Raw genomic sequence first — 13,715 nt, 5'->3', positions numbered from 1 at the left:
GTGGACTTTTTCTTCCTATAACACCACGTGGACTTTTTCTTCCTGTAACACCTCGTGGACTTTTTCTTCCTTTAACACCACGTGGACGTTTTATACCTGTAACACCACGTGGACTTTTTCTTCCTGTAACACCACCTGGACTTTTCCTTCCTGTAACACCACGTGGACTTTTCCTTCCTGTAACACCACGTGGACTTTTCCTTCCTGTAACACCACGTGGACTTTTTCTTCCTATAACACCTAGTGGACTTTTTCTTCCTATAACACCACATGGACTTTTTCTTCCTAGTCTAACACCACATGGACTTTTTCTTCCTATAACACCACATGGTCTTTTTCTTCCTATAACATCACGTGGACTTTTTCTTCCTGTAAGACCACATGGACTTTTTCTTCCTATAACAGCACATGGACTTTTTCTTCCTATAACACCACATGGATTTTTTCTTTCTATAACACCACATGGACATTTTCTTCCTGTAACATCACGTGGACTTTTTCTTCCTATAACACCACGTGGACTTTTTCTTCCTAGTCTAACACAACATGGACTTTTTCTTCCTATAACACCACATGGTCTTTTTCTTCCTATAACACCACATGGACATTTTCTTCCTAGTCTAACACCACGTGGACTTTTTCATCCTATGACACCACGTGGACTTTTTCTTCCTATAACACCACGTGGACATTTTCTTCCTATAACACAACATGGACTTTTTCTTCCTATAACACCACATGGACTTTTTCTTCCTATAACACCTCGTGGACTTTTTCTTCCTAGTCTAACACCACGTGGACTTTTTCTTCCTATAACACCACATGGACTTTTTCTTCCTAGTCTAACACCACATGGACTTTTTCTTCCTATAACACCACATGGTCTTTTTCTTCCTATAACACCACGTGGACTTTTTCTTCCTGTAACACCACATGGACTTTTTCTTCCTATAACAGCACATGGACTTTTTCTTCCTATAACACCACATGGATTTTTTCTTTCTATAACACCACATGGACATTTTCTTCCTGTAACATCACGTGGACTTTTTCTTCCTATAACACCACGTGGACTTTTTCTTCCTAGTCTACCACAACATGGACTTTTTCTTCCTATAACACCACATGGTCTTTTTCTTCCTATAACACCACATGGACATTTTCTTCCTAGTCTAACACCACGTGGACTTTTTCATCCTATGACACCACGTGGACTTTTTCTTCCTATAACACCACGTGGACATTTTCTTCCTATAACACAACATGGACTTTTTCTTCCTATAACACCACGTGGACTTTTTCTTCCTGTAACACCTCGTGGTCTTTTTCTTCCTATAACACAACGTAGACTTTTTCTTCCTGTAACACCTCCTGGACATTTTCTTCCTAGTCTAACACCACGTGGACTTTTTCATCCTATGACACCACGTGGACTTTTTCTTCCTATAACAACACGTGGACATTTTCTTCCTATAACACAACATGGACTTTTTCTTCCTATAACACCACGTGGACTTTTTCTTCCTATAACACCTCGTGGACTTTTTCTTCCTAGTCGAACACCACGTGGACTTTTTCTTCCTATAACACCACATGGACTTTTTCTTCCTATAACACCTCGTGGACTTTTTCTTCCTAGTCTAACACCACGTGGACTTTTTCTTCCTATAACACCACATGGACTTTTTCTTCCTAGTCTAACACCACATGGACTTTTTCTTCCTATAACACCACATGGTCTTTTTCTTCCTATAACACCACGTGGACTTTTTCTTCCTGTAACACCACATGGACTTTTTCTTCCTATAACAGCACATGGACTTTTTCTTCCTATAACACCACATGGATTTTTTCTTTCTATAACACCACATGGACATTCTCTTCCTGTAACATCACGTGGACTTTTTCTTCCTATAACACCACCTGGACTTTTTCTTCCTAGTCTAAAACCACGTTGACTTTTTCTTCCTATAACACAACGTAGACTTTTTCTTCCTGTAACACCTCCTGGACATTTTCTTCCTAGTCTAACACCACGTGGACTTTTTCATCCTATGACACCACGTGGACTTTTTCTTCCTATAACACCACGTGGACATTTTCTTCCTATAACACAACATGGACTTTTTCTTCCTATAACACCACGTGGACTTTTTCTTCCTATAACACCTCGTGGACTTTTTCTTCCTAGTCGAACACCACGTGGACTTTTTCTTCCTATAACACCACATGGACTTTTTCTTCCTATAACACCTCGTGGACTTTTTCTTCCTAGTCTAACACCACGTGGACTTTTTCTTCCTATAACACCACATGGACTTTTTCTTCCTAGTCTAACACCACATGGACTTTTTCTTCCTATAACACCACATGGTCTTTTTCTTCCTATAACACCACGTGGACTTTTTCTTCCTGTAACACCACATGGACTTTTTCTTCCTATAACAGCACATGGACTTTTTCTTCCTATAACACCACATGGATTTTTTCTTTCTATAACACCACATGGACATTCTCTTCCTGTAACATCACGTGGACTTTTTCTTCCTATAACACCACCTGGACTTTTTCTTCCTAGTCTAAAACCACGTTGACTTTTTCTTCCTATAACACAACGTAGACTTTTTCTTCCTGTAACACCTCCTGGACATTTTCTTCCTAGTCTAACACCACGTGGACTTTTTCATCCTATAACACCACGTGGACTTTTTCTTCCTATAACAACACGTGGACATTTTCTTCCTATAACACAACATGGACTTTTTCTTCCTATAACACCACGTGGACTTTTTCTTCCTATAACACCTCGTGGCCTTTTTCTTCCTAGTCGAACACCACGTGGACTTTTTCTTCCTATAGCACCACATGGACTTTTTCTTCCTATAACACCATATGGACTTTTTCTTGCTATAACACCACATGGACTTTTTCTTCCTATAACACCACATGGATTTTTTCTTCCTATAACACCACATGGACATTTTCTTCCTATAACATCACGTGAACTTTTTCTTCCTATAACACCACGTGGACTTTTTCTTCCTGTAACACCACATGGACTTTTTCTTCCTATAACAGCACATGGACTTTTTCTTCCTATAACACCACATGGATTTTTTCTTTCTATAACACCACATGGACATTTTCTTCCTGTAACATCACGTGGACTTTTTCTTCCTATAACACCACGTGGACTTTCTCTTCCTAGTCTAACACCACATGGACTTTTTCTTCCTATAACACCACATGGTCTTTTTCTTCCTATAACACCACATGGACATTTTCTTCCTGTAAAACCTCGTGGATTTTTCTTCCTATAACACCACATGGACTTTTTCTACCTTGTCTAACATCACGTGGACTTTTTCATCCTATAACACCACGTGGACATTTTCTTCCTATAACACCACATGGACGTTTTCTTCCTGTAACACCACGTGGACTTTTTCTTCCTGTAACACCACGTGGACTTTTCCTTCCTGTAACACCACGTGGACATTTTCTTCCTATAACACCACATGGAATTTTTCTTCCTATAACACCACATGGACATTTTCTTCCAATAACATCACGTGGACTTTTACTTCCTATAACACCACGTGGACTTTTTCTTCCTGTAACACCACGTGGACTTTTTCTTCCTATAACACAACGTATACTTTTTCTTCCTGTAACACCTCGTGGACATTGTCTTCCTATTACACCACGTGGACATTTTCTTCCTATAACACCACATGGAATTTTTCTTCCTATAACACCACATGGACATTTTCTTCCAATAACATCACGTGGACTTTTTCTTCCTATAACACCACGTGGACTTTTTCTTCCTGTAACACCTCGTGGAGTTTTTCTTCCTATAACACCACGTGGACATTTTATACCTGTAACACCACGTGGACTTTTTCTTCCTGTAACACCACGTGGACTTTTCCTTCCTGTAACACCACGTGGACTTTTCCTTCCTGTAACACCACGTGGACTTTTCCTTCCTGTAACACCACGTGGACTTTTCCTTCCTGTAACACAACGTAGACTTTTTCTTCCTGTAACACCTCCTGGACCTTTTCTTCCTAGTCTAACACCACGTGGACTTTTTCATCCTATAACACCACGTGGACTTTTTCTTCCTATAACAACACGTGGACATTTTCTTCCTATAACACAACATGGACTTTTTCTTCCTATAACACCACGTGGACTTTTTCTTCCTATAACACCTCGTGGCCTTTATCTTCCTAGTCGAACACCACGTGGACTTTTTCTTCCTATAGCACCACATGGACTTTTTCTTCCTATAACACCATATGGTCTTTTTCTTGCTATAACACCACGTGGACTTTTTCTTCCTATAACACCACATGGATTTTTTCTTCCTATAACACCACATGGACATTTTCTTCCTATAACATCACGTGAACTTTTTCTTCCTATAACACCACGTGGACTTTTTCTTCCTGTAACAACACATGGACTTTTTCTTCCTATAACAGCACATGGACTTTTTCTTCCTATAACACCACATGGATTTTTTCTTTCTATAACACCACATGGACATTTTCTTCCTGTAACATCACGTGGACTTTTTCTTCCTATAACACCACGTGGACTTTCTCTTCCTAGTCTAACACCACATGGACTTTTTCTTCCTATAACACCACATGGTCTTTTTCTTCCTATAACACCACATGGACATTTTCTTCCTGTAACACCTCGTGGATTTTTCTTCCTATAACACCACATGGACTTTTTCTACCTTGTCTAACATCACGTGGACTTTTTCATCCTATAACACCACGTGGACATTTTCTTCCTATAACACCACATGGACGTTTTCTTCCTGTAACACCACGTGGACTTTTTCTTCCTGTAACACCACGTGGACTTTTCCTTCCTGTAACACCACGTGGACATTTCTTTCCTGTAACACCGCGTGGACTTTTTCTTCCTCTAACACCACGTGGACTTTTTCTTCCTATAACACCACGTGGACTTTTTCTTCCTATAACACCACGTGGTCTTTTTCTTCCTATAACACCACATGGACATTTTCTTCCTATAACACCACGTGGACTTTTTCTTCCTGTAACACCTCGTGGACTTTTCCTTCCTGTAACACCACGTGGAATTTTCCTTCATGTAACACCTCATGGACTTTTTCTTCCTATAACACCACATGGTCTTTTTCTTCCTAGTCTAAAACCATGTGGACTTTTTCTTCCTATAACACAACGTAGACTTTTTCTTCCAATAACACCACGTGGACATTTTCTTCCTATAACACAACATGGACTTTTTCTTCCTATAACACCACATGGACTTTTTCTTCCTATAACACCTCGTGGACTTTTTCTTCCTAGTCTAACACCACGTGGACTTTTTTCTTCCTATAACACCACATGGACTTTTCCTTCCTATAACACCATATGGACTTTATCTTCCTATAACACAACATGGACTTTTTCTTCCTATAACACCACATGGACATTTTCTTCCTATAACATCACGTGGACTTTTTCTTCCTATAACACCACGTGGACTTTTTCTTCCTGTAACACCACGTGGACTTTTTCTTCCTATAACACAACGTATACTTTTTCTTCCTGTAACACCTCGTGGACATTGTCTTCCTATTACACCACATGGACATTTTCTTCCTATAACACCACATGGAATTTTTCTTCCTATAACACCACATGGACATTTTCTTCCAATAACATCACGTGGACTTTTACTTCCTATAACACCACGTGGACTTTTTCTTCCTGTAACACCATGTGGACTTTTTCTTCCTATAACACAACGTATACTTTTTCTTCCTGTAACACCTCGTGGACATTGTCTTCCTATTACACCACGTGGACATTTTCTTCCTATAACACCACATGGAATTTTTCTTCCTATAACACCACATGGACATTTTCTTCCAATAACATCACGTGGACTTTTTCTTCCTATAACACCACGTGGACTTTTTCTTCCTGTAACACCTCGTGGAGTTTTTCTTCCTATAACACCACGTGGACATTTTATACCTGTAACACCACGTGGACTTTTTCTTCCTGTAACACCACGTGGACTTTTCCTTCCTGTAACACCACGTGGACTTTTCCTTCCTGTAACACCACGTGGACTTTTCCTTCCTGTAACACCACGTGGACTTTTTCTTCCTATAACACCTCGTGGACTTTTTCTTCCTATAACACCACATGGACTTTTTCTTCCTAGTCTAACACCACGTGGACTTTTTCTTCCTATAACACCACATGGTCTTTTTCTTCCTATAACACCACGTGGACTTTTTCTTCCTGTAACACCACATGGACTTTTTCTTCCTATAACAGCACATGGACTTTTTCTTCCTATAACACCACATGGATTTTTTCTTTCTATAACACCACATGGACATTTTCTTCCTGTAACATCACGTGGACTTTTTCTTCCTATAACACCACGTGGACTTTTTCTTCCTTGTCTAACACCACATGGACTTTTTCTTCCTATAACACCACATGGTCTTTTTCTTCCTATAACACCACATGGACATTTTCTTCCTAGTCTAACACCACGTGGACTTTTTCATCCTATGACACCACGTGGACTTTTTCTTCCTATAACACCACGTGGACATTTTCTTCCTATAACACAACATGGACTTTTTCTTCCTATAACACCACATGGACTTTTTCTTCCTATAACACCTCGTGCACTTTTTCTTCCTAGTCTAACACCACGTGAACTTTTTCTTCCTATAACACCACATGGACTTTTTCTTCCTAGTCTAACACCACATGGACTTTTTCTTCCTATAACACCACATGGTCTTTTTCTTCCTATAACACCACGTGGACTTTTTCTTCCTGTAACACCACATGGACTTTTTCTTCCTATAACAGCACATGGACTTTTTCTTCCTATAACACCACATGGATTTTTTTCTTTCTATAACACCACATGGACATTTTCTTCCTATAACACAACATGGACTTTTTCTTCCTATGACACCACGTGGACTTTTTCTTCCTATAACACCTCGAGGACTTTTTCTTCCTAGTCTAACACCACGTGGACTTTTTCATCCTATGACACCACGTGGACTTTTTCTTCCTATAACACCACGTGGACATTTTCTTCCTATAACACAACATGGACTTTTTCTTCCTAGTCTAACACCACATGGACTTTTTCTTCCTATAACACCACATGGTCTTTTTCTTCCTATAACACCACGTGGACTTTTTCTTCCTGTAACACCACATGGACTTTTTCTTCCTATAACAGCACATGGACTTTTTCTTCCTATAACACCACATGGATTTTTTCTTTCTATAACACCACATGGACATTTTCTTCCTGTAACATCACGTGGACTTTTTCTTCCTATAACACCACGTGGACTTTTTCTTCCTAGTCTAACACAACATGGACTTTTTCTTCCTATAACACCACATGGTCTTTTTCTTCCTATAACACCACATGGACATTTTCTTCCTAGTCTAACACCACGTGGACTTTTTCATCCTATGACACCACGTGGACTTTTTCTTCCTATAACACCACGTGGACATTTTCTTCCTATAACACAACATGGACTTTTTCTTCCTATAACACCACGTGGACTTTTTCTTCCTGTAACACCTCGTGGACTTTTTCTTCCTATAACACAACGTAGACTTTTTCTTCCTGTAACACCACATGGACTTTTTCTTCCTATAACAGCACATGGACTTTTTCTTCCTATAACACCACATGGATTTTTTCTTTCTATAACACCACATGGACATTTCCTTCCTGTAACATCACGTGGACTTTTTCTTCCTATAACACCACGTGGACTTTCTCTTCCTAGTCTAACACCACATGGACTTTTTCTTCCTATAACACCACATGGTCTTTTTCTTCCTATAACACCACATGGACATTTTCTTCCTGTAACACCTCGTGGATTTTTCTTCCTATAACACCACATGGACTTTTTCTACCTTGTCTAACATCACGTGGACTTTTTCATCCTATAACACACGTGGACATTTTCTTCCTATAACACCACATGGACGTTTTCTTCCTGTAACACCACGTGGACTTTTTCTTCCTGTAACACCACGTGGACTTTTCCTTCCTGTAACACCACGTGGACATTTCTTTCCTGTAAAACCGCGTGGACTTTTTCTTCCTCTAACACCACGTGGACTTTTTCTTCCTATAACACCACGTGGACTTTTTCTTCCTATAACACCACGTGGTCTTTTTCTTCCTATAACACCACATGGACATTTTCTTCCTATAACACCACGTGGACTTTTTCTTCCTGTAACACCACGTGGACTTTTCCTTCCTGTAACACCACGTGGAATTTTCCTTCATGTAACACCTCATGGACTTTTTCTTCCTATAACACCACATGGTCTTTTTCTTCCTAGTCTAAAACCATGTGGACTTTTTCTTCCTATAACACAACGTAGACTTTTTCTTCCTATAACACCACGTGGACATTTTCTTCCTATAACACAACATGGACTTTTTCTTCCTATAACACCACATGGACTTTTTCTTCCTATAACACCTCGTGGACTTTTTCTTCCTAGTCTAACACCACGTGGACTTTTTTCTTCCTATAACACCACATGGACTTTTCCTTCCTATAACACCATATGGACTTTATCTTCCTATAACACAACATGGACTTTTTCTTCCTATAACACCACATGGACATTTTCTTCCTATAACATCACGTGGACTTTTTCTTCCTATAACACCACGTGGACTTTTTCTTCCTGTAACACCACGTGGACTTTTTCTTCCTATAACACAACGTATACTTTTTCTTCCTGTAACACCTCGTGGACATTGTCTTCCTATTACACCACGTGGACATTTTCTTCCTATAACACCACATGGAATTTTTCTTCCTATAACACCACATGGACATTTTCTTCCAATAACATCACGTGGACTTTTACTTCCTATAACACCACGTGGACTTTTTCTTCCTGTAACACCACGTGGACTTTTTCTTCCTATAACACAACGTATACTTTTTCTTCCTGTAACACCTCGTGGACATTGTCTTCCTATTACACCACGTGGACATTTTCTTCCTATAACACCACATGGAATTTTTCTTCCTATAACACCACATGGACATTTTCTTCCAATAACATCACGTGGACTTTTTCTTCCTATAACACCACGTGGACTTTTTCTTCCTGTAACACCTCGTGGAGTTTTTCTTCCTATAACACCACGTGGACATTTTATACCTGTAACACCACGTGGACTTTTTCTTCCTGTAACACCACGTGGACTTTTCCTTCCTGTAACACCACGTGGACTTTTCCTTCCTGTAACACCACGTGGACTTTTCCTTCCTGTAACACCACGTGGACTTTTTCTTCCTATAACACCTCGTGGACTTTTTCTTCCTATAACACCACATGGACTTTTTCTTCCTAGTCTAACACCACGTGGACTTTTTCTTCCTATAACACCACATGGTCTTTTTCTTCCTATAACACCACGTGGACTTTTTCTTCCTGTAACACCACATGGACTTTTTCTTCCTATAACAGCACATGGACTTTTTCTTCCTATAACACCACATGGATTTTTTCTTTCTATAACACCACATGGACATTTTCTTCCTGTAACATCACGTGGACTTTTTCTTCCTATAACACCACGTGGACTTTTTCTTCCTTGTCTAACACCACATGGACTTTTTCTTCCTATAACACCACATGGTCTTTTTCTTCCTATAACACCACATGGACATTTTCTTCCTAGTCTAACACCACGTGGACTTTTTCATCCTATGACACCACGTGGACTTTTTCTTCCTATAACACCACGTGGACATTTTCTTCCTATAACACAACATGGACTTTTTCTTCCTATAACACCACATGGACTTTTTCTTCCTATAACACCTCGTGCACTTTTTCTTCCTAGTCTAACACCACGTGAACTTTTTCTTCCTATAACACCACATGGACTTTTTCTTCCTAGTCTAACACCACATGGACTTTTTCTTCCTATAACACCACATGGTCTTTTTCTTCCTATAACACCACGTGGACTTTTTCTTCCTGTAACACCACATGGACTTTTTCTTCCTATAACAGCACATGGACTTTTTCTTCCTATAACACCACATGGATTTTTTTCTTTCTATAACACCACATGGACATTTTCTTCCTATAACACAACATGGACTTTTTCTTCCTATGACACCACGTGGACTTTTTCTTCCTATAACACCTCGTGGACTTTTTCTTCCTAGTCTAACACCACGTGGACTTTTTCATCCTATGACACCACGTGGACTTTTTCTTCCTATAACACCACGTGGACATTTTCTTCCTATAACACAACATGGACTTTTTCTTCCTAGTCTAACACCACATGGACTTTTTCTTCCTATAACACCACATGGTCTTTTTCTTCCTATAACACCACGTGGACTTTTTCTTCCTGTAACACCACATGGACTTTTTCTTCCTATAACAGCACATGGACTTTTTCTTCCTATAACACCACATGGATTTTTTCTTTCTATAACACCTCATGGACATTTTCTTCCTGTAACATCACGTGGACTTTTTCTTCCTATAACACCACGTGGACTTTTTCTTCCTAGTCTAACACAACATGGACTTTTTCTTCCTATAACACCACATGGTCTTTTTCTTCCTATAACACCACATGGACATTTTCTTCCTAGTCTAACACCACGTGGACTTTTTCATCCTATGACACCACGTGGACTTTTTCTTCCTATAACACCACGTGGACATTTTCTTCCTATAACACAACATGGACTTTTTCTTCCTATAACACCACGTGGACTTTTTCTTCCTGTAACACCTCGTGGACTGTTTCTTCCTATAACACAACGTAGACTTTTTCTTCCTGTAACACCTCCTGGACATTTTCTTCCTAGTCTAACACCACGTGGACTTTTTCATCCTATGACACCACGTGGACTTTTTCTTCCTATAACAACACGTGGACATTTTCTTCCTATAACACAACATGGACTTTTTCTTCCTATAACACCACGTGGACTTTTTCTTCCTATAACACCTCGTGGACTTTTTCTTCCTAGTCGAACACCACGTGGACTTTTTCTTCCTATAACACCACATGGACTTTTTCTTCCTATAACACCTCGTGGACTTTCTCTTCCTAGTCTAACACCACGTGGACTTTTTCTTCCTATAACACCACATGGACTTTTTCTTCCTAGTCTAACACCACATGGACTTTTTCTTCCTATAACACCACATGGTCTTTTTCTTCCTATAACACCACGTGGACTTTTTCTTCCTGTAACACCACATGGACTTTTTCTTCCTATAACACAACGTATACTTTTTCTTCCTGTAACACCTCGTGGACATTGTCTTCCTATTACACCACGTGGACATTTTCTTCCTATAACACCACATGGAATTTTTCTTCCTATAACACCACATGGACATTTTCTTCCAATAACATCACGTGGACTTTTACTTCCTATAACACCACGTGGACTTTTTCTTCCTGTAACACCACGTGGACTTTTTCTTCCTATAACACAACGTATACTTTTTCTTCCTGTAACACCTCGTGGACATTGTCTTCCTATTACACCACGTGGACATTTTCTTCCTATAACACCACATGGAATTTTTCTTCCTATAACACCACATGGACATTTTCTTCCAATAACATCACGTGGACTTTTTCTTCCTATAACACCACGTGGACTTTTTCTTCCTGTAACACCTCGTGGAGTTTTTCTTCCTATAACACCACGTGGACATTTTATACCTGTAACACCACGTGGACTTTTTCTTCCTGTAACACCACGTGGACTTTTCCTTCCTGTAACACCACGTGGACTTTTCCTTCTTGTAACACCACGTGGACTTTTCCTTCCTGTAACACCACGTGGACTTTTTCTTCCTATAACACCTCGTGGACTTTTTCTTCCTATAACACCACATGGACTTTTTCTTCCTAGTCTAACACCACGTGGACTTTTTCTTCCTATAACACCACATGGTCTTTTTCTTCCTATAACACCACGTGGACTTTTTCTTCCTGTAACACCACATGGACTTTTTCTTCCTATAACAGCACATGGACTTTTTCTTCCTATAACACCACATGGATTTTTTCTTTCTATAACACCACATGGACATTTTCTTCCTGTAACATCACGTGGACTTTTTCTTCCTATAACACCACGTGGACTTTTTCTTCCTTGTCTAACACCACATGGACTTTTTCTTCCTATAACACCACATGGTCTTTTTCTTCCTATAACACCACATGGACATTTTCTTCCTAGTCTAACACCACGTGGACTTTTTCATCCTATGACACCACGTGGACTTTTTCTTCCTATAACACCACGTGGACATTTTCTTCCTATAACACAACATGGACTTTTTCTTCCTATAACACCACATGGACTTTTTCTTCCTATAACACCTCGTGCACTTTTTCTTCCTAGTCTAACACCACGTGAACTTTTTCTTCCTATAACACCACATGGACTTTTTCTTCCTAGTCTAACACCACATGGACTTTTTCTTCCTATAACACCACATGGTCTTTTTCTTCCTATAACACCACGTGGACTTTTTCTTCCTGTAACACCACATGGACTTTTTCTTCCTATAACAGCACATGGACTTTTTCTTCCTATAACACCACATGGATTTTTTTCTTTCTATAACACCACATGGACATTTTCTTCCTATAACACAACATGGACTTTTTCTTCCTATGACACCACGTGGACTTTTTCTTCCTATAACACCTCGTGGACTTTTTCTTCCTAGTCTAACACCACGTGGACTTTTTCATCCTATGACACCACGTGGACTTTTTCTTCCTATAACACCACGTGGACATTTTCTTCCTATAACACAACATGGACTTTTTCTTCCTAGTCTAACACCACATGGACTTTTTCTTCCTATAACACCACATGGTCTTTTTCTTCCTATAACACCACGTGGACTTTTTCTTCCTGTAACACCACATGGACTTTTTCTTCCTATAACAGCACATGGACTTTTTCTTCCTATAACACCACATGGATTTTTTCTTTCTATAACACCTCATGGACATTTTCTTCCTGTAACATCACGTGGACTTTTTCTTCCTATAACACCACGTGGACTTTTTCTTCCTAGTCTAACACAACATGGACTTTTTCTTCCTATAACACCACATGGTCTTTTTCTTCCTATAACACCACATGGACATTTTCTTCCTAGTCTAACACCACGTGGACTTTTTCATCCTATGACACCACGTGGACTTTTTCTTCCTATAACACCACGTGGACATTTTCTTCCTATAACACAACATGGACTTTTTCTTCCTATAACACCACGTGGACTTTTTCTTCCTGTAACACCTCGTGGACTTTTTCTTCCTATAACACAACGTAGACTTTTTCTTCCTGTAACACCTCCTGGACATTTTCTTCCTAGTCTAACACCACGTGGACTTTTTCATCCTATGACACCACGTGGACTTTTTCTTCCTATAACAACACGTGGACATTTTCTTCCTATAACACAACATGGACTTTTTCTTCCTATAACACCACGTGGACTTTTTCTTCCTATAACACCTCGTGGACTTTTTCTTCCTAGTCGAACACCACGTGGACTTTTTCTTCCTATAACACCACATGGACTTTTTCTTCCTATAAC

The sequence above is a fragment of the Hypanus sabinus genome (genome assembly GCF_030144855.1).
Source record: "Hypanus sabinus isolate sHypSab1 chromosome Y unlocalized genomic scaffold, sHypSab1.hap1 SUPER_Y_unloc_1, whole genome shotgun sequence".
NCBI classification, from domain to species: domain Eukaryota; kingdom Metazoa; phylum Chordata; class Chondrichthyes; order Myliobatiformes; family Dasyatidae; genus Hypanus; species Hypanus sabinus.
This window is presented reverse-complemented; position numbering follows the sequence as displayed.